The 26,974-nt window shown below is 43.5% G+C and overlaps 1 long non-coding RNA gene across 2 annotated transcripts in view; it reads right to left on the bottom strand.

Annotated features, from left to right (window-relative positions):
• Positions 1-17,537, bottom strand: part of LOC131502407 (uncharacterized) — a 94,966-nt gene extending 77,429 nt beyond the window's left edge. For both annotated transcript variants that reach the window (XR_009257046.1, XR_009257045.1), the window contains exons 1-2: positions 17,317-17,537; positions 15,562-15,651 (exon numbers count right to left, since the gene is read on the bottom strand). This is a non-coding gene — a long non-coding RNA (uncharacterized LOC131502407). The remainder of the gene's footprint in view (positions 1-15,561; positions 15,652-17,316) is intronic.
• Positions 17,538-26,974: the final 9,437 nt, after the last annotated feature.

Here is a 26,974-nt window from a genome sequence, read left to right on the forward strand (position 1 = left end):
GAGTGAGCTGAAAGTATGGTTAAAAAATGGTTTCCAGAAAAGTTAATGATATTCAAACAAGCAAGTGTCAAAGATAATCATCCAAACTCTGGTGTGTGTGTGTGTGTGTGTGTGTGTGTGTGTGTGTGTGTTTAAAGCTGGATACAGCGGGCTATTTTTTTTATTAAAGAAATACATTTTCACTGGGGAGTAGTGAGAGTTCCTTGAGGAAGATGTATAATTTTCCACAGACGAGGATAGTTGACCTCGAAAGTCTAATGAGAAATTCACTGTGAATACCATGTACATCTTCACCCAATGGGAAAACAAAGGTGCTGATCATCGGTGGACTGTTGGCCATAAGAAGCCATAGGGAGGAATGACCTGGATGCAGTCCTGAACACCAGAACATAGTAAGCATTTATTCTCTTTCCAGTGCTCTGTGCTGCTGAAAACATACCTAAGGAAACAAATGGATTACTGGAGCAATAAAAGCCAGAGATCTGTGGTGTGAGACTCATTACTTGCTTTTACTGTCCAAATAATCAGAAAGAGTAATCTGTAAGTATTCTTTCATAGTGATGTTGGAAAGGAATTCTTCTTCCCCCTTCTCAGCCATAAAAGGTACCCATGAGGATACACACAATTGCATCATGAATTTTTCCTTTGTCCTCAGCAGGATCCTGCTTTTGTGTTTGCTTCAAGTGGGATTTATGAGAAATAGACTCTTATTCTCTCTAAAAGTTCACCTACAGGTACAGATCAAACAATAATGGCTGTGTGATAAAGCACCTCTGCCCTCATGATGTAATGAAACTGCCTCAAATGAAAATGCTTCAAAGTTCTTTTCCATCTTTGCTTTCCCTGAAGTACAAATCATTCACTGTTTTATTTTATTTTCCTGCAGCCTTGCTCTTTGTGCCCCCTTTTTAATTCATGCTCCTGGTAAGGAGGTGTTGATTTTGAGGAGCTTTATACAATATCACAAATTCCTAGAATTGGAAAAACCTTTAAGAGTTCATCGAATCCTCCTCTTTGTTCATCTAATCTAGGGCTTTACCCAAGCCAGCCAAGGAAGGCAATGTTCTCCATACTCCTTAAGATCCCGCAGTTTGGACACCATTATGGGCTTAATTTTGTTCCCCTAAATTCATATGCTCAAGTCCCAGCCCCAGTATCCAGAATGTGACTGTATTTGAAGATGAGATCTTTAAAAAAGGCAATTAAGGGGCGCCTGGGTGGCGCAGTCGGTTAAGCGTCCGACTTCAGCCAGGTCACGATCTCGCGGTCCGTGAGTTCGAGCCCCGCGTCAGGCTCTGGGCTGATGGCTCAGAGCCTGGAGCCTGTTTCCGCTTCTGTGCCTCCCTCTCTCTCTGCCCCTCCCCCGTTCATGCTCTGTCTCTCTCTGTCCCAAAAATAAATAAAAAAACGTTGAAAAAAAAATTTTTAAAAAAAAGGCAATTAAGATAAAATGAGGTCATTGGGGTGGGCCCTAATCCAATCTAACTAGTATCCTTATAAGAAAGTGAGATTAGAATAAATACATGGAGATGGAAGAACCAGGTGAAGATACAGTAAGAAGACAGCCATCTACAAGCCAAGGAGAGAGGCACCAGAAAGGACCACCCCACTAACACTTTTAGGCTCCAGAATTATGAAAAAATAAATTTCTGTTCTTTAAACCATACAGTCTGCACAGTCTATGGTACTTTGTTACACAGCTCTAGCAAATTAATACAGAGAGCAAACCCATTAGCCCATTTACTGTTAGAAGAATTCTCCTCATGTCTAATAAAGATCTCATTTGCTCTAAAGAGTGGCCTTTTATTCTGTCTTTCATGTAAAGGGTAGCAAGTTCTTTTGAAAGTATCCTGAATATATTAAGGGAATCCAGAATGTTAGACGTAGAAGGGGTATGGAAATTACTATTTCAACCACTTCTTTTTACAGATGAAGAAACTGAAACCAAAAATGTTGAGTGAGTCTTCCAAGGTCACACTGCAAGTTGCCAGTCAAGCCCAGGAGATGGGGACAGGGCCTGGACCCCTGGCCCTCTGCTTTCCATCTCATGCCAAAAGAACTGGAACAATTTTTAGAGAAACAACATTGGAAGGCACAATATGAATCAAGAGAATTAGGAGCAGAGGGTGGTATCACAGGTTACCTGTATATGGTAGCTGTTGGTGCTTCTTTTCCATGATAATAACAATTTTGCAGGATTTTAAATTTATAAAACAAACAGTTCTGGACTCACACTTCATAATCAACTCAGGGGACCCACTGTACATTTGACAATCTATCATTATCTGATATTATAATTTCCCTCTTTTGGGAGCTGGGGGGCATTACCATGACCTCGAGCTGCCACAGTGAATCTCACAAGAGGACACACCATGTTGTGAAAACCCAAGCACGCTTTCTTGTCTCTTATGGTTTCATCCATTCCTCTTCTGCTCTTCATCTAATTTTTTTTTTGCCCAGGACCTTTCACCATACATCCATCATTTTCTAGAAACTCTCTGAAGGACAGAGAACTCTACATAAATCACAAAGTAAGGAAAGATAGAATTACATTATCTTACTCTTCTTTGTTTATTCTCACCAATCCTTCAATCCCTCACATGGCAGAGCGGCAGGTTTCACACATAAAACTCAAAGCACTAAACTTCTTTCCTTTGGGTCCAGTTCTCTCCACTGGAGCACAGTGAATCTGTCAATTCCCCTGAGCTGACTCATTGCTGAGTCACCGATGCCACTGGCGGCCAACACAGGGGGCCACATCAGCTGATGGTGTGGATGCCTGGGGTTACTTCCCTACAGAAGCTAGGAAGCAACAAGGGAAGGCAAAGCCTGCCAGTCTGGGGTGAGATTAAGCCCATTTAATAGAGCACAGAAATAGGGGTCAAAGCTGAGCTGAATTATTTGTCTGGCTATCAATTAAGCAGAGTTGCCTTATGTGAACCTTCTGACTCATTAGGTTGGGGTTCTCAAAATGAAGTCTGTAGACCACCTGGGTCATAATCACCTCGGGTCATGTTAAAAACTCAGATTGCTGAACCCCACTCCAGACTTACAATTTTAGCAGCTTGCCCAAGTCAGGAGTGATCGCCTTTAGGACACCAGCTTGTTGTGTTTGTCTTTAAAAAAGCAATACCATATGATTTCACTCATATGTGGAATTTAAGAAACAAAACAGATGCACATAGGAGAAGGAAACGAAAAATAAAATAAAATAAAAACAAGACAGGGAGACAAACCATAAGAGACTCTTAAATACAGAGAACAAACTGAGGGTTGCTGGAGGAGAGGTGGGGGTAGTGCTAAATGGGTGACAAGCATTAAGGAGAGCATTTGTTGGGATGAGCACTGTTATATGTAAGTGATGTATCACTAAATTCTACTCCTGAAACCATTATTACACTATATGTTAAATAACTTGAATTTAAACAAAACCTTGGAAAGGAAAAAAAAAAAGCAACGGGATGGACATTGTAGAATATCCAAGCTATTTTAGTTTAGGGAACTAAACCTCTGCTTTTGACAAGTATTAAAAACATTTATGAAATCGAAATCTCAGGGCTGTGGCCTTGGGGTTTGCATGTTCATTAAGCTCCCCAGTGATTCTTTGGGTCACAAAAATTGGAAAACTCTTTCCTGTAGTTTTCTCTCATAATCCTTTTGGTTGATAATTGGGGGAGAATAAAAGAAAGGAAGAAAGAAGGGGGGGAGAGAGCAAAAAACGTCTTTCATCACTTTGGTCTGCCTCGTTCAATTTGGTATGTACTTGCCCTATCGGGCAGGTGCACTATCACTCCATTTTGCTCTATCCAGCATCTAACTTTCTCTCTTGTGTGGGACGAACCATTCCCTATGTGTTGTATTAGTGGGACATAGTGCCTGAATCCCATGGGCAGCTCAGGCATAAGAGAGCTCTTCTGGCCCCACCTCTGGTTGCCAGACTTGAGCACATGACCACACTTTACCATTTGATGTTTCTACCACTGGGATAAGGGAGCAGGTAGAGTGATGGGTTTGTAGCTGTGGCCACAAGATTCTGGAGGAGCAATGATATCTTGGCCTGATGACATTGTCCAAATATCATTCACTTTATAATGGTACTACTTGATAACTAGGCAATAATATGACAAAGATTCCTGAACAAGTCATTGCAAAATTCTATCTAACCCTGGTTATACTGCTGGTGAATTGCCTGACTTTAGGCAAGTTTCTTCTTCCTTCCAGGCCTTACCTGTATCATTTATAAAAAGGAAAATCATTATCCTTAAGCAGCTTAGTAGAATTGTAGTAAAACTAAATTTTAAATATATATGTGCTTTGTAAACTACAAAATACGATAGAAATATTAGTAGAAAATGAATTTTTTAAATGTATACTTATTCTCACAGAAGCAAAAATTTCCACTCAGCAAGAAGTATTTTTAGAAAGAGATCCTTAGTTTTCTTGTGTGACTCTTAAATTTAACATCCAACTTGCTGATTTTTAACATCATGAATTTTTATATTTTGCTAAGTCCCTGTTGTTTCATCTGCTATCAGGCAGTCAAATTCCCCACAGGAATAAAAGCATTAAATAAAATGCTATACACACTACAGTAAAAACTTCCATCCATTTCCCAACAGCTGTTGCTTTTTAGAGAAACCAAATATTTTTGGAAAGGGCCACAAACATTCTGGATTCAAACCATTTATTAGCTTTGGAAACATAACATGCAGTCATCTTGCCAGTCTTAATCTTGCAGTTCCATTAAACACACCACAACTGCATCATAAAACAGAAAAGGGAAGAATTTATAAACAAATAAAGCAGTTAATTGGGGCAATAAAATAGCAGTTCCCTCCCAAGTGTGGAATCGCTGTGTTTCAACCTACAGAACCCTGAAATCTGCTTGTCAGAAGTCTAGTCCCTAGCAGAGCCAAACACAGATCAAAGATTTCAGGATCGCTCCTGGGTCCACAACACTTACCTCTGCCGCCACGCCCTCAGTACCTCCTTCCCCTCACCTGGCATTGCTGCAAGTCTTTCCAAGAAGAAGACCCGCTCCAAGCACAGTACTCTCTTGATTGTTATTCCATAGCCAGGGTTCCAGTTGAAGAAGGAATTGCCGGGAGATCCACAGCTATGGCTACGTCTTCAACACAATACTCAGGTGGGGAGATGGAGACATCTTCTCAGATGTGCTTCTGTTTCCTGGGCAGTGCGGTAACCTAATAGCACTATCTCTCCTGTGCACTGCCAAGATGAGAGCAAGCTTTGGAGCCACAGGAACTACGCTGCAATCCTACCATTGCCTCTTGCCTACTCTACGGCTATGAGCAAAAGCAAGATTTTTAATATGAGTTTCATTCATCTGTTCATTCGACACATATTTATTGAACAACCTACTACATACCTGATCTTTAAGATCTTTTAGCAGTTAAGTGGTGATGCTAAACCCCTACTTCAGAGACTTGTTGTGAGAATCAAATGAGAAAAAAATACATATGCATATACAGGTTGCAGTAGTATGTGCTCACAAATATTCACTCCATTGGTTCAAGTAGCAGATTAGAATTATATTGTACGTGCAATTAAAATCATATCTTGCACAGTATCGCTTTCGTTCAAGAAAGAGACAGAAAAGACTTAGGGTATCCACCCCCCTCCATAAATGGACTCTGGCTTCACTCACGTGAACTGCAGAATAGTCAGAGGGATTGCAGCTCCCGCTCCGAGGGGCCCTCTGTAGCAGTGGGATGGAGCAGAGCCAAGTGGTCCATGTGGGGAGTGCACTCATGACCTTTGCCTTGTTAACACCCAGGACCTGCACTCTCTCCCACCCCTGGAAATGTTTACAGTCTGTTTATGTAATCAGATGTGTGCGCGCGCGCGCGCGCATGCACGCGCGCGCGCACACCCACATACACACTATCTAACAGGAAATTATGTTTCTTCGTAGAGGTCTGGCTTTTGGTATGTTTTGTTTAAACTCTCTAGAGATAAACTGCCATTTACCTTTGTTTAATATCCCCCATAATGCATAGACGAGAGCTGTACCCAAAAGATGTTCTACTAATGACTTATAATACTTATGAACAGTTACTTTCCTGGTTTAAAAAAGAATGAGATTAGTATATGGTACTCTTATAAACCATTTCCCAGGTCCTAAATCCACTGAAGAGAAGGGAAATACCTGACGGTCAAAATCTGTGTGAAGCCTACATAAATGCTTGCTACTGCTTGAAATCTTTCTTAGACACAGCAACTGCACATGGGCCTGCTTTAGAAAATGTTAACTAGGACACTATTGATTAGAGTTAGAACTCCTAAAAGGGAGGCAGGGAGGTGGGAAGGGAGAAAGGAAAAGGACTTAATCTCTTCACCAGGTTAGTATCTTAGATACTTATAATTCATGATTTCCAGGCTGTGCAGTCAACATGTTGAGTTAACTGGTTTCCAAATGTACTGGGATTGCTCAAACTTAAATGAACCTTTTATTTGTGAACTCATATGTGGCTAAAGAGATTGAACCCATGTGTCTCATTCATTTGCACATTGGCTGTAAAAATATCTTTAAGTTATACTCTGGAAAAGATCCGTAAACCTTAAGCCAGCACACCATCTCCTTCACCTCAAGACCTACTGAGAAACTGTGTGGGTGACAGTGCCTTCTTGTTTCTAAGCCTTGCCAGCTCCCGTCTCCTCTTACGTGTAAACAAAACTCAAGCGAACCGGGAGTCATTTGGAAGGCAGTTGGAGTGCTGTCCTTTCATCAGCTCACCTGGTGCTCTAATAAAATATCCAAGAAGCCCACATCTGGTAGGTAATAAAATCCAGAGTGGAATGAAGATGCCTGGCTGCTAAAGTGCTCTAGCCACCAGACAAAGCCATCGCGACATTTTCTTCAACTGTTGCCGATGCCAGGATTTTAATGGGGCAAAGCTGAGAGCCCTCTTTCTATGTATTTTTCCTGCACTGGGTTCACTGGCTCTGCTGCTCCCATAGGTTTTCTCCACAGCACCATCAAAACCGGCTCACAACCCAAACAAGGAAAATGCGTCTTAACATGACAGAATCAAACACAATAACACTTATCTCATACTCCCATCTCCCCAGGGTGGTGGCACTGAAGGGCGGATCTCCTTTCTTCTCCACCTCTTCTGAGTCTCCCAAATAAGAGTAAATGTTAGATCTCTTTGCAGGAAAAGACAGCTATGCCAACCGCAGAGGACATGTTCTGACTGTCAACAGTGATGGATGAGATTCTGTACATTTAATAAATATAAATGTCATAATCCAACCATCAAATTTAATAAACAAAAATACCACAAACCATCTTTCCTCTCTGCTCCATGTGCTCCTTTAAAGCTGATAACATTAGAACACATTTTGCCCAAGCTATAACCTCACCATCTGCCTGGCTCAACTTCTGAGGAGTTGGTATGGGTTAGAAAGAAAAGCAAATGACTTCACACTGAGAAAAAAACGAGGGATGGGGGCCTGGATGGTTTTTTCACTCCTCCCTTTCCTTCTGACCTATTTGTTAACTATAGAACCAGATGTAACTATCGGAGTATAAGTTCAACCCTCAAGAATTATTAGGGAGGCAGATCGTGGAGAACATTTTTTTGCATGAGTTACACGAACAAAACTCTAAAGGCTTCCCCAGCAAGCTGAGTTGTACATTTCAGGGCTTTGATTTGGAAATGCGGAGATGCAGTCAGATGCAGACTGACTCATTAAGGACGCACTTTCTTTTGATGGCAAATTAATAATAATCATAACCACAACAACAAACACATATAAAAAATTGTTTCATTCCTTGGCCAGATTCAAAGCTATAACTGGAAGGGGCTCTTTATGTTGAGTTTAGGAAACCTCAGTGACTCAAAGAAATGGAAAGGGGGAACTAAGTCCAAAGAACCTTAGAAAATGTCTAATATGAAGAGAGAGAGAAAGATAGGCTAGATCTATTTTTTTTCTATTGACCTTTTTTGAGAGCCTGCTATGTCCCAAGTACTTTATATACATTTTGACAATTTGATCTCATTGAGTACTTTCAAGAACACACTCCAAAAGATATTACTAACCCTATGTTGTGGCTGACCTGTATGGAGGCTCTATAACACGTTCAAGTTTAGAGCACTAGAATATGAGAGAACTAGACTGACCGATTCCAGAACTGCTACTCCTTCCTCTCTGGGAACCTCAGTTTTCCTTTGGGGAGCTGCTCCTTCCACATTCTGGTGTAGTTTGACCCCACCTCCCAGTTCCAGGATTCACATTTTTACCACATCTGGCTCCAAGCCCAAATTCATAACTACTATGCCATGGTGCTTGGGAAATAGATTCAGATGCTCCAGCAACACTGGTGGTTGGGGTCATTGTCAGCCGTAGAAAGGACACTTCTTTATACCTAAAAACCTCCAAGGTATTAAAGCTAAATCCAAAGAGACCGTGGGTTTTAGGATGTGTCCATTAGCAGTTGCTACTCTCATGCCATCAGAGATTGCCAGGAAGCATCCTGTGCAAATAATCTGCACAAGAGAAATCATTTGTCTGTTTCAGAGGGTGGTGTAATTTTTCTCTCTTTAGGAACCACCCCACACCCTGCAGTTCTTCCAGAGTACACTTCAAATCTCACACCATATATACCGCGTGTTTCTTAATGATGCCAGGGAAGCTAAGTGGCCATCTTGTCCCCCTTCTGGTTCCATGTGTTCAAAACTAGGCTTGGGTTGTCCAGGGGCTGGGTCATGTCTCGGTGACTAGCAAAGCAACATGTGCCCCAAGACAGAATTAACCTAGCAGGGAGGGGGAAGAGGAGAGGGGCGTTCTATCTGCATTTATCCATCTAGGCAGCCTCACCACTCGAAACTCTGAGCTCCTGGGCTCTTTAATACAGAAAACCCAGAAACCTGAAGCTCTGGGCAAGATAAGAGGCAAGAGGATGGAGCCTGAGCAGAGGACTTATTTTACTTGAGTTGAAGTCTCTCTACATTCCCTTGGTACATGGTAGGGGAAAATGCAATGGAAAAATCTCAAAGAGATTTTGCTACCAAATTACTACTAGGACATCACACTGCAATTGAAAAAAATGTTATTTGGAATTGGGTAGGATTTTGGAATTTAAAGGGTTTCTTTGTCTTCTTAGTTTTGGTTATAAGGCAAGTCATTTTGCTAGTGTCACAAAAATGCAATAACTTCAGTGTAACAATTACTGTTTTTCCTCTTGACAGAACTCTCAGGCAACGGGAAGCTGCAGTGCTTGGAACAAATATTGTGGCTTACCAGAGATGACGATACGGGTGGACAAAACTCTGCAAGAAACAGTCCCTGCCCTGAAAGCTAGGAATCTAATTTACACAAAGGCCATGGTCCGTGCTATACTTTGGAGACTTCTACAATTTTCATAGCATGATTTCATACTTTGAAAACTAATGTTTACTATTACAGATTTCTACTTTCCAGAATCTTCTATGATTAAAAAAAAAAGTTGGGGGAGGAAGTGCAGGAACCAAATTTTCCACCCCTAGTGCCCTCCTCCCCAAAATACATATAAATGGTGGTAGCTGAGAGGTTGGAAAGTGGGGAGGGAAAAAGATAGAATGCCTCCCTTCTGCCCACATCTGTCCTTTCTTACTAGCCAATGCCTTTAAAAAGAAGTAAGAGATGCAAGGGATCCTGTGGTCTGCTCAAGGAAGGCTACCTCCCCTCAGGGCCATATTCATATTAGCATCTAAGTCAACAGCAGAGGAATCTGGCATCTGTTCTTAATTATCCTTTTTTAATTCAGAATACTAAACAGTGAGTTCAATACTCTGTCTTCTTAGTTGAACCTTAAAATACCCATGTTATTTAAACTGTCCTCCTTGAGCTCTGGAATCCAGAAAGGTTAAGTGTGCTCCCCAAAGATACATAGCAAGGGCTTAGAAATTAATCCCGGACATCTGATTTGTTTCTAACTATACATGAGTTAACAATGGCTGACTAATAGCAAACTTATTTTTAAAATGCTTGCTAGCTATTTTTCCATCACTAGAAATTACCTGGTAGTTTGCCTCATAAATATTGTATCATTATGATTCCTAATATCTCTGTCAGAGTTCTTAACTTTTATGATAATAGGCAACTTGGAAACACTTTGCCAGACATTAGGCCATAATGTACAAAATAAGTGACTTACAAATGGGCTGTAGCTATCTAAAGCATGTCTGGTAAACAAATAACTGATATTGGACAACAGTGAAAATCAAAGCTTAAGTGCTGTCTTTGTGAAATGAAATAAGGACTGCTTTCTGGTTCTTTGTCTCACTGTGGACTGCTATCCTTTTCATTATCCTTTTCATATCCTGCTTTCCTTTTCATTAAAAACAACTCCTGGAAAAATAAACCCAGGAAAAAAAACTATGGGAGGCAAAAATACAAATACAGCCATTCTCTAACAACACCTATTACACTATCTGCTGAGTAGCTCTATTAGTGTAAACAGAATGTCCAATTCCCTAAATTTTAATATTTTTAATTTCCAAAAGCAAAGTACTCCCATAAAGAATTAAGGCCATTCGTTGAGGGTGAAGACACAGAAATAAATTACTCTCTGGGATACTACCACCCAAGTTCCAACTAAGAACAGTTTTATACAGATGAAACCAGATTAAAATAAATTTTAAGCACAACTTTGAAAAGAAGTAAAATTTTAGAGATTCAAATGTTGGAAAAATTGCAAGTAGAAGGATTAAAAAACTTTTGCTTGGATGATGGTGAGGGATTAGGCTTTTTTATTTATTTATTTTTAATCCTTTGCCCCCACTCTACCAAAGTTTGAAGAGAGCTTAGAGAAATAGGAAATGATTTCTGAAAATTGAAGGAGCCTAAATAAAAATTTTAAATGAGAAAATATCAACTCCAAGAGTGATATCAGCAGAGAGGAATGTAGACCATATGGTAATATAGAGTTGCTCCCAAGCTTCCTCAGAGCCAAAATAAAGAGGAAAACAGAGTCATTTATAAGATTCAGCATGTCAACAAGACAGAAACAAACCAAATGTACAGGAGAATCACATTTCCTGAAACAGACCTGGGAGCATTTTTCTTGTGGCATCTCATGAAGAGGATGCAGGCTGATGCCCAACAGCATCCCTGCAGCATAGGCAACCAGGGTTCCTTCAGGCAGGTTCATCCTTCACTGTTTGCTATGGCATCAGGCAAGGCCCGACCGAGCAAGCATGATTCTAAGACAGGTCAGGTACTGTGTTTCAGAATTATATAGCACGGTGAGCTTCAACCCTGGCTATGTATCAGAATCTCACCTGGGGAGCTTTGAAATATCCTAATACCCAGACCACATCCTAGACCAATTTAATTAGAATATCTGGGGATGGGTCCCAGGAGTTAGTAGTTTTTAACAACAGTTTCCTGGGCCACCTGGATGGTTCAGTCGGTTAAGCGTCCGATTTTGGCTCAGGTCATGATCTAGCAGTTTGTGAGTCAAGCCCCACGTCGGGGCTCTGTGCTGACTGCTCAGAGCCTGGAGCCTGCTTCAAATTCTGTGTCTCCCTCTCTCTGACCCTCCCCACTTGTGCTCTCCCCCCCCCCCCTCTCTCTCTCTCTCTCTCTCAAGAGTAAATACTTTAAAAAATGTTCGTAATTAAAAACAGTTTTCCCAAGTGATTCCAGCATATAGCCAGGGTCATGGGGCCTTTATGATGGATGTTCTCCCTTCTTTCTCCCACTGGCACTTCCTCATTCCACTCTCCCACTGTGACGCCCAGGACAATATACAAGACTCACACTGCAGCTTAGAGCTCTCATTTCTCTCCCACCTTTGTAAACAGTGGTTTTGACTGTAGCTATCTTCCTTGAAGGACCCCCTCCCAACTATCTGTGCCTTGACTATGACCTAACATCTGCTGTCAATCTTCACTGACATCATTTAATTCAAAAATGACACCAACTGTAATCTTTGGGTAGGCATGTGTCTTTGTAGTCACAGTCACACACAGATACAAATTGTGATTTTTCTTTCTTTTATAAAATAATGTAGGACAAGTCATGCATTTTGACAGGTGCTGCAGAATGACTTACTCAGTACCCACTCCATCCCTTACGTCCTCCCTCGATTTCCTCTGCCCTCTACCAGAAGGGCTGGGAAATTAACATATCTAACTCAGCTTCCCATATAACTAGGGTTCATGGATCTGGTCACAGATAGAGGCAAGGTCCCCAGGAAAGACTCCGTATTCCTAAATAAAAAGACAAAGCTTCATGAAGAGAAAGGTTTTGCTTGACTCCCTTCTTCCTGTCTGGAAGCAGCCAACTGTAAATTATATGGATGAAAGGAGCTCACTAAGCATGGGAAGTGAGGACATGGGAGCAACAGCACCAGCCCTGGACTGCCTATCCTGAGACTTCTTATTACATAAGAAAAGTGAACCCGCATTTGGTATTAAGCTACTGTAGTCAAGTTTCCGCTGCATACAATCACATGAAACCCCAGGCAACACATGTATGGTACCATTGAACAAGGTGGACTAGAATAGTGTTTTTCAAAGAAATTACAGTCCCATATTGAATCAAGCTTAAATATATAGATGTAGACATGGAGACAGATGGTAGATAGATAGATACAGATTTCATTTCAGTAGAAATGAAGGGTGTCACTAATCTACCCAATTTCTCCTCATCCTCTACAAGTTAACACAGTTGTGGCTTTTTCTCTGCTGCAAGAATTAACAAAGAACAGGGAGGTTTTTCTTGTCCAAGGTTCATAGAGAAGATGAGTTCAATTGTACAAGATGGATAGGGACCCCAAGAGTTAGAGGAGGTAGATGAGGCCCAATCCAGGGGACAGAAGGGTTCCCTCAAAGCAAGATGGGAGGCAGAGGATGTGACAAGTTCCTCAAGTGATTAAGACCTGTGTTCCCACAGGGAGACCACGTAGTGGACAGGTGGTAAAGACCACGACCTTGACAGTTAGCAGGGTGAACCATGTGTGGCTTGAGGTGGGTAAGGGAAAACTGTGAAGGCAGCTCTGTGGGTCGCCCTATCCAGCACTGCTTGACGATGCTGGACAGCATCGCACTTAGTAGAAGCCTCATTGGAAAGATTAAGGCCACCATGAGCTAGGACTGTGGTGTTTCAAGGTTTCCTGGTACCACTTAAATTCTCAGATGCTTGTGAATTCATTAGAGGTAGAGGAAGCTGTCCAAAATAACCGATACTGGACTCATTTTGATAAAAAGAGAACTTTAGAATTAATATGGCTGGGGGGAAAAAAACCACAAAGAATTGTGAGAGCTGATGGTTCTTAGAGCTTCATGTTGGAGAATTCATTCTTATTGCCCAGCCCATTGTTTAAAGAGCTGTTCGTTCTACATTATAATCATTGGGAGCAACCCAGTCACTAAGGATTGTATTTATCAGAAGATAATTAAACCTTGGAGAAAAGGCTCATATTTGGTTTTGATCAAACTAGAGAAAAGGAGTGAGGAGGCCAGTTGCCCCTTCTGGTAAGGCTTTAGTATCATCAAACTGGGGGGTGGAAGGGACTCTTGAAGATCATCTGCTCCACTACTCATGTGATGCTAAAATCCTCTCCCCAGCATCCCAGCATTGCACCTCGAACTCTGACTTGAGCACGCCTTCAGCATACAAGGCACTATGTGGGTACAGTGTCACAAACGGGATGTGAGGGCAGAGCCTCAAAATGAAAAAGTGAGAAATGAGTGCATAAACGTTTGTAACAACACTCAGTTTTCGTGGAAAGTGGGGTGATAAAACAGGGTAAAGTCTCAACAAGGGTCTACAACGCGGGTCTCCAGGGGGATGGGAGTCAATGAGAAACTGTTCAAAGGAGACTCAGGGAAAATTTTGGTAGAGTGAGAACAGACTCCACCAGTTGTACAACTTTGCTGTGAACCCGAGTGGCAGGGGAGGTCACAGAAAGGTGTTACTCAGGTGAGAAAAGGAAAAGGAAAAAGATACATATGTATTTGTATATGTATATATATGTATATACGTATATGTATGTATGTATATGTATATGTATATGTATATGTATATGTATATGTATATGTATATGTATATCTTTACAATTCAAATCCTACTTCCTACTCTGCTCTGTAATATTCATTTTCCCCAGGAAGATTAGTGCATTTCATCTGGAGTTCTGAAGCCATTAAGAATGCACTCAAATTCTTCCACCACCTTTGTCCAGCAATAAACATCACTGAGCCCAGCAGCAGCCAGCTCTTCTAGCAGTATGTGAGGGACTATTGGGGGAATTTGAAAATTTTATGGTCTGAAAAGTGGGCCTTAGCACTTTAGCTTTTATTCTCTCAGAGAGCTTATAAATCCCTCTTCATTTAGCAGTTTTCATGAAAATGACAGCTTTTGTTAGTCAGGCTAAAGTGAGATTAGAAATAAAAATTTTAACCATTAATCCTCACTGATTAAAGTGAGACCAGAAATCAAATTGTTACCAACTGTGTGCTAATTTCAGCTTAATTCTTTGGCAAGAGGCTTTGGAAATTTTCAACTCGCCGTGCTAATTCACAATGCCTTACTACTGATGGCAGAAAGTCAAGGTCTCCTTTCCTCCTGGGTCCAGGGTGTGAACAATGACTATTTCAAAATCAGTCCAATAAAATATAAACATTAAATTCTTAGCTATGTTGTTTCTCAGCCATCACTTTCCACACCACTCTCTCCTCCTACTCACCACCAACCTTCCCCCCACTCCACCAACAGCTATGAAAAAATATCTCCCCAGAGACTAGAGAATCACAGCTGAATGGCTGGCCTTTCCGCATCAAACAGAATGCCTGCAGCATCAAAGCAGGTGTCACCCCCCACACAAGCCGTTTCTATTACACACAGTGCTGGGAGGGAAGGAAAATCTTCATGCCAATAAGCCACATCAATTCATCAATCAAAATGAATTCATGCGCTAATTAAACTAGCAAAAATTTAAAAAGGCATTTGTGTTACAGACATGAGAGTGGGGTGGGGAGGGAGATGGGAGTTAAAATTCCAGGGAAGTGAAAACTTGACAGACACGGTACCACATAGAAAAGGCAGTAAATACATGGCTGGAATTAATTGCAAGCCTTTCCTTAACTTAAAAATAATAAACAAACAAACATTCACACATACCAACAACGGGGGGGGGGGGGGGAGGCGGTGCAAATATTTTCCTGGTTGGGCCAAAACTGACATTAGCAGGAGTGTCCTCTGTATTGTGCACATTGGGAAAACCTGTGAGCAAAGTAAAACTCTATCCCTCTTTCTTCATGTCCACTTGTCCCTTAATACTGAACATCCTTCCTACTCTTTCTGATGACTTGGCAGGGCTACAAAGTACAGTTACATGGTTAGTGCACTGCACAAAAGCCTAGAGCTGAGGGAAGAATGCAGCTGAAATCCAGTCCATGCTCTGACAGCAAAGTCACATGCTCTGGCATGGAGTTGCTGTCATTAGAAAGCAGTGCCTTTTTCCTCACACAAAGTGCCCTCTGCTTGTGCACCCAGAGGGCTGTGACCCCACAGAAGCCAGGGGAGGTCCTGGTCCTTGATGTTATTTACCTCTTGTCTCCTGTTTCTCCTGTTTCTGTTTCCTCCCTCTGAAGCTTTGAACTGAACACTTCTTCAGCTGTTTCATCATATCATAAATATCTGAACAAAGAAAAAAAACCTCAATTATCCATCCAAGTGTTTCATCTATATGACACCAAGTACCCACGTATAGGAGAAACATCTTAATGCTTAGTATTGTGTAGACAAAACATCTGGTTGATCAACTTAGTTCATGTTTCTCTCAGATTCTTGAGTACCATAGAAATGCTCTCATACCCACTCACAGGCTGGATTCTCCACTGTAGAGTGCAAACTAGTTTTTCTAGGCTCAAAGAGTCTAATTCAGTATAGTGGAGGCCTGAGAGATAATAAAGGGACAAGGGGGCTGTTTTCCTCTTAACACTAAATAAATAACATTTTAGCCCACTTAGCGAAATATTACAGGAAGAGAACTTTTTTCATCTTTAGTCCAATTGTTCTGATGCTTCATTTGACAAGATTCTTTCACTGTCTCTTATCTGTGTTGCATTCAGAGGAGAAAAACTTTAATATTTGCTTCAAATATCTCAATTTTATAAAGGCAGGTTCATCTGTTTCTTTGAAAGCTTGCTCTTGAAAAACGGGAGTCCAGTGGCATGGGCTTCCTAAAGTTAGTACTGGAGCAAATAAATTGGCCCAATCTCAGCTATCTTTGCTTGGAATGACGGAGAAAAACGGTTCGAATATATCAGTCCCGTCATCTGAATCTAGCCTCCTGGCCAGGGCACTCTATAGCATCCGGTCGAGGTAAATGGCGAATGGCGAGGTGAATGGCGAATGTCATTCTCCTCGTTTCCCAAAAAAGAGAAGCAGTTGAGTGAAACGCCAGGTCCGTGGTCAGACAGTGAGTCAACAGCATAAGGGCGAACTTTCCAGATCTTCCCAGAATTGGCCCCAAGACTTGGTGCACAAGGGGTGAAAACTAAAACTCCTTTTCTTCTCCCCAAGGCAGACCGTGAAACTGTAAAGATGAGCTGGCATTTTGTTTTATTTTGTGTAATAAACTGTTCTTTTCACAGCAGTTGGCCCTGGGGGGGTTTCAAATAGCACTGCTTGGCTGCAGCTGTGGGTGTGGCCCGGCTCAGTCCAAAGGCAACTTGGAGACCACAGCTGTGTCAGGCCGAGCGGGATCTTAAACCTCCCATCTGGGCTGCACACTTTCAAGTTCACCAACCCCCCCCTCCCCCAAAAACAAGTGGAGTCATTTTCACAAGCCAGAACCCCGCAGATGGGAGGTTCTGCTCTTCCTCCGCCGGTGGTTACTTGGGGGGGCGAGGGGGGCGGCACCTCCGATACCCCCAGAGACTGACCCCCACAGGCTGCTCGGGACAGTTTCTGAACCGTCCCCGGGGCCATCCCTTCGCTAGCCACGAGAACCCTCCGCAGGGGCGTTGGTAACAGCGGTCAGCATTTTCAAAGGGGTTACCGGGTGGGAGGGGTTTTCTGTTTGGTGTTTCGATTTTTTTTTTTTTTTTCCCATGACTTTCTCGGGCTCTCACAGTCCGCTCTGACAAGTGGCATGCGTGCCCCGATCCGGTAGATTCTGACACCCTTCCAGAAAAAAAAAAAAAAAAAAAAATTCTTCAAGGGTTTCCTTTGAGCCCCCGCTTCCAGCTCCAGCAAATAAATGACAAAGTGACCCCTCCGCCGGCAGCGCCCAAACGCAAGGACGGAAGCGCGAACTCTGAACCCCTTCCCATCCCCTAAGTGACGGGAATCACTCACTTCTTTGTCTCACTGAGGAAACTATGTGGGCTCGTGAATGGCTTCTTTTCTGACTGGATTACAAGTACGTCAGAACGGGCACCGTCTGGGAGGGCGGCGAGCGAAAACGCAGCGCCCGGCGCACGTCTGGGCGGCGCGGGTCGCCGCGGCGTCCTCGGGGCGGCAGAGAAAGCCCTGGAAGGCCGCGCCGGGCCGCGGGAGGAGCCGCCGCCAGGGGGAGCGCCGCGAGCCCGCCGGCCTTTGTTCGCGCCGCGGCGCCGGGGGAGCGCGGGCGGCTGCCGGGAAGGGCGGGGGGACGCGCCCGGGCCCTCGGCGGTGGGAAGGACCCGCGTCTTTGGCAGTCCGAGTCGCGTTTGGGCTTTTTCGGCGGGCACTCTCGCTGTCTGGGGCTGGGCGTCTCCGTGCGCTCCCACACGTCCGGCCTTCGACGCGGTCCCGTCCCTCCTGGCCGGCGGCGTCCCCCTGCGCGCGTAGGGGATGGGGACGGGGACACACCGGGGGTGCAGACGGAGCGGGCGGGAGACGCCAAACAAAGCCTGGGGAGAGCGCGAGCGAGAAGGGGTTATAGAGGGGGTGGGGCAGCGTGTGTGCGGATGGGGTGGGGGGGTAGGGGGGGAGAGAGAGAGAGAGAGAGAGAGAGAGAGAGAGAGAGAGACAATAGAACTAGAGAGCAAGAGGAGGGAGAAAGGGCAGCTCAACGCAGCAAGTCTAAGCTGAACGCAGTCCCCTGGGAGAGGCACTGTCCTTCAGAGGGTCCCTGCCGTTGGGTGGTTGTGGACTGGTAAAGAAGAGCGAGCCACTCATTTCAGCAGCAGACAGATGGGTCTGTAGGTATAACTAACGCGACAGATAGGCAGGCGCTGGTCTTCCCAGGGATCCTCCTTCCTGGGGAAAGGAGCCAACACTTCCCTCAGAGGCTTGCAATAGCTTATCTGTGGAGTGTCAGGCTATCCCAGAAGAGATTCCGTGATCAAAGGCTTGGGAAAAGTGATAAGAACACAGTTTTTTTCCCAGCTAGCAACGCTGAGCAAGTTCCTGGGACCATGGCCACTTTCTTCACTTGCCATGCTTTCTTCCTCTCCGTTTCAGCCAGACTGCCCAGTATTCCTATAGAATTGTAAAGCCTGTGCCCTTCTACAGTCAGAGCCAATTCTGGACATTTGCTGATGACACCAAGAGGGAAAGACTGACCGTGACCCTGGGAATACAGGTCACCAAGAACATTTTCAGCCCTACTTCCCTTAGTCTGGAAGTGGGGGAGAAGCAATAGGAGTCTGGTCACTCGGGTTTTAAACACTAGCTTTGAGTTGTAAACTCCATTCAGGGAACAATAGGAAATGGTGCAGGTACTTGGTTAGTTCATTTCATTTTACCTACGTTGAGCCCCTTAACTCCTAAAACAAACCATTTCTTTCATACGAGCATGGGTACATCACTTGGTCTTCTTTTCCTCATTCGTAAAATTGAAGGATTGGATCAAGGTACCTTCCAGTTCCAAAATTAGAACAGGTATCTCTGTTCAGGAATTTGCAGAGGAACGTTCCTTATTTAAACATACGATGCAATCATGGGGTGAAGAACACGAAATACAAATTTTTAAAGGAAGAGAGTGAAGTAACACAGCATTTAATCCAGCTGAATCTCCATTTCCAACTTTTGTGTTTCTAATGTTGATAATTCACTGTTACATGAGGTCACATCTAAAACAGTTAATGCTCCCTAAGTGAGAAGGCAATGTCACCTCTGAGACCCAGCATGGAAATCAACCAGGGAGAACTATGGGGGGAGATCATTTGCTGTTCAAGAGGAAACCATTTTCCTGCACTAAGAAGAGGCTCTTAGACTTTAGAATCTTTGGGTTTTCCAGTAACAAACCCTGCCAGGATGTAGCTGATTTTTCTGAGCCTCTAATTTTTTTGTTCGTATTTTGTCCTCTTTTCACTGTTGTGTTAGTTTTGGAGTTTGAGGACAACAGACAGACACAAACCCAACTTTGTGGCAAGACCACTTCTCAGTTACGCACATCAAATTTTAACAGTTGTGAGAATGTCCGCGATTAAGGCTGTTTCACCTAATGTTTGTCTAAGTTGAGAAGGTTCCAGTGATGAAATTTAAAGTCTGTGGCTAATGAGGAACACAGGGTTTTTTAAACTTCATGTTTAGAGGGCAGTTCTTTAGCCTCTCTGTTGGAACTATGACAATGTGGGTCTGATAAAATATGACTTGGTTTGAAACTATCAAATAGCATTATAAAAATGTTTGGACTAGATTTAGGTCTCCTCAAAGGTGGCAGATTGATAGAGCATGGATAAAGCAAGTCAGCTTCCAGGAATGATTGCTTCGTGAGAAACTGGGCCCTTCTTTCTCCGGAGTGACATGACATTCCCAGACAACGTCTTAACTTGCGGAGTCCTCAAAGCACGAATCCCAGCTTCCTTCCCTGCTGAGAAGCCTCTCTCGCAGGAGTGGAAATTTCTCTAGGAATTCTGTAATGGAATGGTACCTTGCTGAAGCTAGGGGTCACCAGGTCATCGCATTCTAATCAGCCAGAAGCCAGCAAGGCCGTCACCATAGCTAAAACCTCCAGAACAAGCCTGTGAAATATGTTCTCTGAGCTCTCTGATCTCCTAGGTCAACCACCTCCATAAGTGGTTTCCCTCCCAGTCCCGCCAGGTTCTCACGTGGACCATAGCCCCACCCGATGGCAGGGCCTCATGGTCCCACTCAGTCTGTTCCCCCTTCTTCCATCCTCTTACCTCACCGCCCTTCTAGGGACATTTGCATCTCATTTGTGTGACTGGTGCACCTAAGGCTAGTGGCTCTGTAAAGCAGGAGAGGGTCTGTCATCATTCCATAAGAGCAGCTAAAAATTCTGGACAAAGTATTTTGACTATAAGTGTTGATTGATCCCAAATCATTTAAGTATTGCTTCTTCAAAATACCATAGGTTGTTTTTGACTCAAGGCTTTTATGGCTAAGACAAAGAACAAAGTTTTAGCTGAGACAAATAAACCTGCACTGTGGATAGCTCTCTAAATAGATCATTTACATATATATGCATGTGTTCATACATGCATGTAAAGCTCCAGTTAGAGTTTTTCCTATGCTTGGTATCTTAACTACCTCCATATCTGGGCCCTCTAGCACATACTAGTCAAAGGAAACAATATCTGTCTTGTTCACCTTCTTCACCATTAGGGGATGGTCTTCTTCCGCATTTTTTGCTGATCAACTAATTACAAGAAGCTCTGTGCCGACATGTTCTGAGCTCAGATTTTACAGAGCAGTCACTCTTTCTTCTCTCTCTGCCCCCACCCCCGCTCCCCTCCTCCCTCCTTTCTGCAGTGGTGGGAGGGATTTTACCAACTATGTTGGCTTTTTACTAGATAGAATAATCTATGGACTAAGCGCCTTAGCCACCCCTCAGAAGCCAATCCCCCATAGTTAGTTCCCGGGTGGACTATTAAATGTCCCTTCTCTACCTTGCTCCCGTGGTTGCCGCTGTGGAGCAGTAGCCACCTCACCGGGAAATTGTTGGTTCCTCACATCACACTGGTTTCTGAAAAGCTCGATGAGTATCTTACCAGCAGGCCCAAAGTCAGGAGCCACAGCATCAGCCAGACCACGTGACTGCCCCTTCAAGCCGGCCTCAATCACTTTTCTGTGCACAAGGAAGCAAAAGCATCTGCCCCACCTTCTGACTGGCCAACAAGTATCCCGCATTTGCATAAAAATGAAATCAGCCCACAGATGTCGATTGCAAGCGTTCTTAGCAGAGCACTCTGCTAGGCACTAAGGAACCAGATACTGGAGGGGGTAAGGTTTGCTAAGAACACTGCAGCATTTCTGAAAATAGCTACAGGAAGAGGAGAAAGCTCCCGGAGGCCAAGCTGCAGCGAATCCTGGAAAGCAGTGCTTGACACCGGAGGTCCAGTCGGCCAAACGGCTTCAGCAGAGCAGCATATTTTTACAGAGTTCATTTAAACCATTATGTCGTGTACATTCTCTCTTTTTTTTAAATGATACATCACTGCTGACAGTTGGCATGTACTGTTTTCATAGCTTAGCCTTTATAAATATTACGAGCACATATCACAGCAGTATTGTTATAACGAGTTACAATGATGTGTTCTTTGAGAGAGTGCCAATGACTGGTTTATATCCTTGGTGATGCTGCAGCATCATAATAAATGTGGTATAAATCTTTTCCAAGGTTCAGCAGTTCTTTTGAGCCAAGAACACTACATGTGGGTTGTTGGATTCCCCGTGTTGCCCCCAACCTTTGAAACCTCTGCTTCCTCAATGCTTTGATATATAGTTCCCAATTTTGAGGATGTTAATATGGTCAGTGATCTAACCACACTCCTTTAATAGAGGGCGGCCTTTATTATAATCTGGAAATAATTTTCATCTAAACATCACCAACAGCCAAACATAATAAAATATGTATAAGTCAAGTAACATTACCCAGAGGCCGCATGGGCTTTAGCAGAGTCAGCCCCTGCCGCTCTACAGCCATGGGACTCGGGGAGGCAGGGAGGGAGGGGGCGTCTCTGTTTGCTGTCACAGGGTGCTGTCATTGTTGGGGGCAAATGGGAGAAAGCAGTCACCCTCTACTAAGATGGCTCTGTTACCACAAAGGTAGGCCAGCAGGTTTTCTCAGGGAACATCAGGACCCAAAGCAAGGGGCTAAGGCAGTGAAATAAGCAGCATGCTAGAGGCAGGGGCTGACAGCGTTCATCCCTTCCAGTCATGAACTCACTTTGCTGATTTGGCCAGGGGGCCTGGTCTTTGGTCTTGGTTCCCTTCTTTCTACCATATGGGACCAGGGTAAGGACAGAGAAATATAGAATTTTAATAATGCTGGGGCACCTGGGTGGCTCAGTCAGTTAAGCATCTGACTTTGGCTCAGGTCACGATCTTGTGGTTCATGGGTTCGAGTCCCCCATCGGGCTCTGGGCTGACAGCTCAGAGCCTGGAACCTGCTTCAGATTCTGTCTCCTTCTCTTTGCCCCTCTCCACTCACACTGTCTCTCTCTCTCTCTCTCTCTCAAAAATAAACATTAGAGGGGCGCCTGGGTGGCGCAGTCGGTTAAGCGTCCGACTTCAGCCAGGTCACAATCTCGCGGTCCGGGAGTTCGAGCCCCGCGTCAGGCTCTGGGCTGATGGCTCAGAGCCTGGAGCCTGTTTCCGATTCTGTGTCTCCCTCTCTCTCTGCCCCTCCCCCGTTCATGCTCTGTCTCTCTCTGTTCCAAAAATAAATAAAAAACGTTGAAAAAAAAAATAAATAAAATAAACATTAGAAATAATAATAATAATAATAATAATAACAATGGCTCCAAGTCCACACTCACTATGTCAGGGCCATTCTGGGTAAGACGGCCACAGCCCTGACTTCTCACATTGCCTGAGTCACTCCCTATAGAAGGACACCATCTCTGGCCCTCAAGTACCTGAATCATGTCCATGAGAACAGGTCCCACATACACTGGTCCCTTCCAAGTAGGGTGCATTAGAATGATTAGTTGGAATTGTAGGTATCGCTTCTCGGCCTTTTGGCTAAGATCAAGTGTGGAATTGTAGGTATACTGAAAACTAAACAACTGAACCCTGAGTGATTAAATCTTCATTTCACCCTGCTAATTGTATACATGGGCCAAGAGCTGCCTTCAGATAATCACGCTCAACAGAAATTGGCTGTGGAAATGGAATTGATCTATAAGCAGCTGTCCCAAGCTTGAGGTGGTAATTCTTTTGCAAAACATTAATATATTCTGTATCATCGATGAAACCACACCTGAGTCAGAACAAATGCAATAGGGTGTTTTAGGGGAAAGTATAACAACACCAGGGGGGAAACTCCCTGTAAAGTACGGGCTTCATTCAGGCTCTAAATCACCTCCATTCCTGAGTAGGCTGGGGTGACTTCATTACCTTTTCCTGTGAATTATTAATACCAGAAACACTGAGCCTTGAGGCAACGGTTGGGAAAAACTCTATGCATGGAGGAAATGAACCCCACCTATTTTCAAGGGCTTCTCCTTTTCTTTCCTGGAATTTCCTCAGTCCCCCCCCCCCACCCGCCCCAAGTTTCTTAAGTGTTTGTGTGTTTGAAATAGCTGCCACCTGACTCATTAGAGCATGTAGTGCTATTGGTTGAGTTTGCTTATTCTTTCAGGAATATCTTTTTGAAAGAGAAACCTAGTTCGTCTAACTTTTTTGCAGTGCATGTTCCAAGTCCCAAGTGACCTATGGGGATGTGAGTTCTGAAGAAATTCTCTGCCTGCTTTCTGCTTTGCTGGGAAAATAAGCTGATAGGTGAAAAATGACTTCCATCAGTGGACCCCTACTATTGCCATAGTAACCTGTAATCTCAAAAGACAGTTGCTCCTATCTGGGGAGCCAGGACTCCTGCTCCCACTATACCAGTCTCCTAGGTTTTATTCCCCATCCTTCCCAACCCTCGGTGTGGCCAGCACTCTCCCCTTAGACTCCTCCCCCTCTCTCCCTGATCCCCTGGAGCCACTTGGTCTCAGGACCTCTCACTTGCCCTCTTGTCCTCACACCTGTCCTCTATCCATAGATACCTCCCTCGACTGTCCAGACATTGTGAAAGCATCTTGTTCAAAATTAATTTTATTATAATCCACATCCCCCAGCCCCTCTCTCAGCACTGGACCTAGAGGGGAAACTAAGTAAAATCTGAAAGATTAAGTCAAAAGTAAATCTTGCATGTGTGTGCAGTTCTTAATGCCCTAAATACATAGACCAAAGAAGACTTGGAAAATTGGAGATAGGAAGAAAACTGTGGACCTTTTTTGGACCATAATTTCCGAAGGAAACCTATTTCAGAAGAAAACTGTGACAAGTCACTGACCCTTGGTTCAAAGTGGACTTCTAAGCCTGAGAAAGATGCATTTGACTGAGTGGGGGAAAGAAGGTTCACGAGGCTTCTGGAACCTTAACCGTGTCTCAACCTCTTGAGGAATTAGGGATAAATGAAATCAGAAACATGTGGAATATATTTCCCTTTAAATACATTTGAGGCTAGAAATTAAGGGGAAAGTGTTCAGCTAAAGTTATTTAGGGTTTGGCTTTACCCACAACATCTGAAAAATAGTTCAAGATGTTAGATGAACCCAAAGTGCAACCACGTTCACCTTCTACTGAAAACAGAGTGTGTGTAGCAGCTGAGAGGAGACATGTTTAATGTCAAGTTAATAAAAGGAGAAAAAGGTATGTTGGAGCTGAAAGGAGGAGGGAATGTTCAAATATGCACAGAAAAAAAAATTGTTAAAGCTAGAGGGGCTTTGGCCAGAGACAAGGGGCAAAGGGACCTGAAGCCTTAGTACTGTTTCTGCCACATGCACCTCCCTGGGGACATAGGGTTCACTTAGCAAACAGTGTTTTTCATGAGACTCTCTTTTGTCATATGATTTTCCCTCAAAAGTTGAAGGTATTGCACCTTGATCATAACAGAGGTGTCTTAGGAGCACCAAAGATAAGTTTGAATGTGACTGGCTTTTAGCTAGATGTCTTAAAAGAACTGGTGGGTTCTTATGCTTGAGTGGTTGAACTCTTGGATGCCCTGACACTCAGTAAGTCAGGACCACATTGGGCTACCGTATAAGAGGGAGAGCCTGAGACTTCTCTAGAACTACCTACAGCAGCAGAACAGGCTCTTAGTCTATGGGTCTGCTGTTGTCTCTTCTGGGACCCAATGGATGGTAGAGCTGTCACTACATTATTGGACACAGAAGGACCGGCTTTCTTTAAAGCCCACAGTCTATACATCTGCCACCATTTCTGCTGTGTCCCCTCGGTCTGGATTGATGGAATCCATGGCCCTGAAGTCCCCTTTTGAGCCAGCGATCATCCTCTTTCTTTTCTCCCTGGACCTCAAGACAAGAGACAGCAATAAACTTGACTTGTACCCTATTGATACTTGTGGAGTCTGGGACTGTCTGCAAAGGGAGAAAAACCTGCTTCTTGTTCCACCTATAAAAAACTAGAAAAGAAGCCTTAAATCAGACTAAAAATCTTGATAAAACTTAGAGATGGAAGAACAGGACCAAAAGATTATGTCTCAGAGGATGCCTCCGGAATTTGGGGACACGAATTTGGCCAAGTCTATGAATATCTTTTTATTTCAATTTTCCCGTCTGCGAAATAATAGGATAACAATGGCTGCTCTGTTGATTTCGTAAAGGGATTATTATATGACCAAATGAGATTAAACGTGTATCGGTGCTTTGAACGACACAAAGTACCCTCCAGCACTCCACACCTCTCTTCTGAGCTCTGAGTGGCCTTTCTGACACTTTTACCTGAATGTTCTACTGGTATCTCACACTTGACATGTCCAAAATGGATCTCTTGATCTTCTCCTACAAATTTCCACCGATTTCAACCTTCTCATTTCTGCATATGACTCCACCACCCAAGCAAAGGTTTAAACCAGAAGCTGGGGAGTTTTCCCTGATGCCTCTCTGCCTCCTACTGCCAATTCACCATGTCCTATTGATTCAGCTCCATTTTTCTGGAATTTGGGCACTTCTGTAGCCCAGGTTCTATCCCCCTCACCTCAACCACTGCCAAAGGCAGCTATTAGTCTCCCTGTTTCCTCTCCACCCCTACGCCCTCCCTCTTCCATCTCTCCCCACCCACTCCCCACCCACTCCCCTGCAGAGTCTGTTCACCTCACTGCTGCCAGAGCAGTCTTTCAAATTTGATCCCGTCACTCTCCTGCTCCAAACGATTCAGGCTTTTCTGCCTCCCAGGAACCCGAAGAAAAATTCAAGGACATAGGAATTGAAAGAAGCCTCCACTATGCTGGGACTTAGAATGTGTGACTTACCAAGGTCTTTTGCTGTGAGACACAGGTGCAGAGCTAATATATCTTCAAAACTCCCCTCTCCACAAGCACTCTGACTGAGGCCTGACAACTGGGTCTCCCTCAGTCAGAAGTCCTCACTGGTCACGCCGACAAATAGGTCCCCCCATTGAGGGGATGTGTGTGTGTGTGTGTGTGTGTGTGTGTGTGTGTCTGCTTATTTCTGCAACTTTTGTGCCTACCATCTGTTTACCAGCTGTAATTTCAGGAAGGAAAGAGGGGAGGGAATGGAGGATAATGAAATTAATAACAAGATGAGTTCTTTTCCATTTGTATTCCCTATTGATAATAAGTATTTTTTACTTATTAATGGTCTAAAATTTTCTCTCTAGATTTTGAGGATTTTCTTGATGTCCTAAAAATGTTAAATTTGGAAAAACCTCACACTATTTTTACTAAGCACCTGAGAAGTTTCTGGAAAACAAATGGGTTTACAATTTGGAATACAAGCAACTCATAACATCCATGTGCAAAGTCTTGGCTCAGTAGATCATCTAAGACAAAATTTTAATTTAAAACTGACTTCCTCAGCCACCCCTTATTAGTGATTTGTACTCAAGAAAGATAAACTAATTTTAACATTTTCCCAAATGAAATATATTTTAAAAAGATTAATTCACCACCAGAAATATTCTCGAAAGTTTTGGAAAGCTAAACATAAATGCTTTCTGAGCTATCTGTTGTTTGAAATTATTGAGTCAGAATTTTAATGCTTTTGGCCAAAAGCCATTTCAAAATGTTCACAGTAAAAATTAAGTATAGTGT

This window comes from Neofelis nebulosa, chromosome 2, assembly GCF_028018385.1.
Source record: "Neofelis nebulosa isolate mNeoNeb1 chromosome 2, mNeoNeb1.pri, whole genome shotgun sequence".
NCBI lineage: Eukaryota > Metazoa > Chordata > Mammalia > Carnivora > Felidae > Neofelis > Neofelis nebulosa.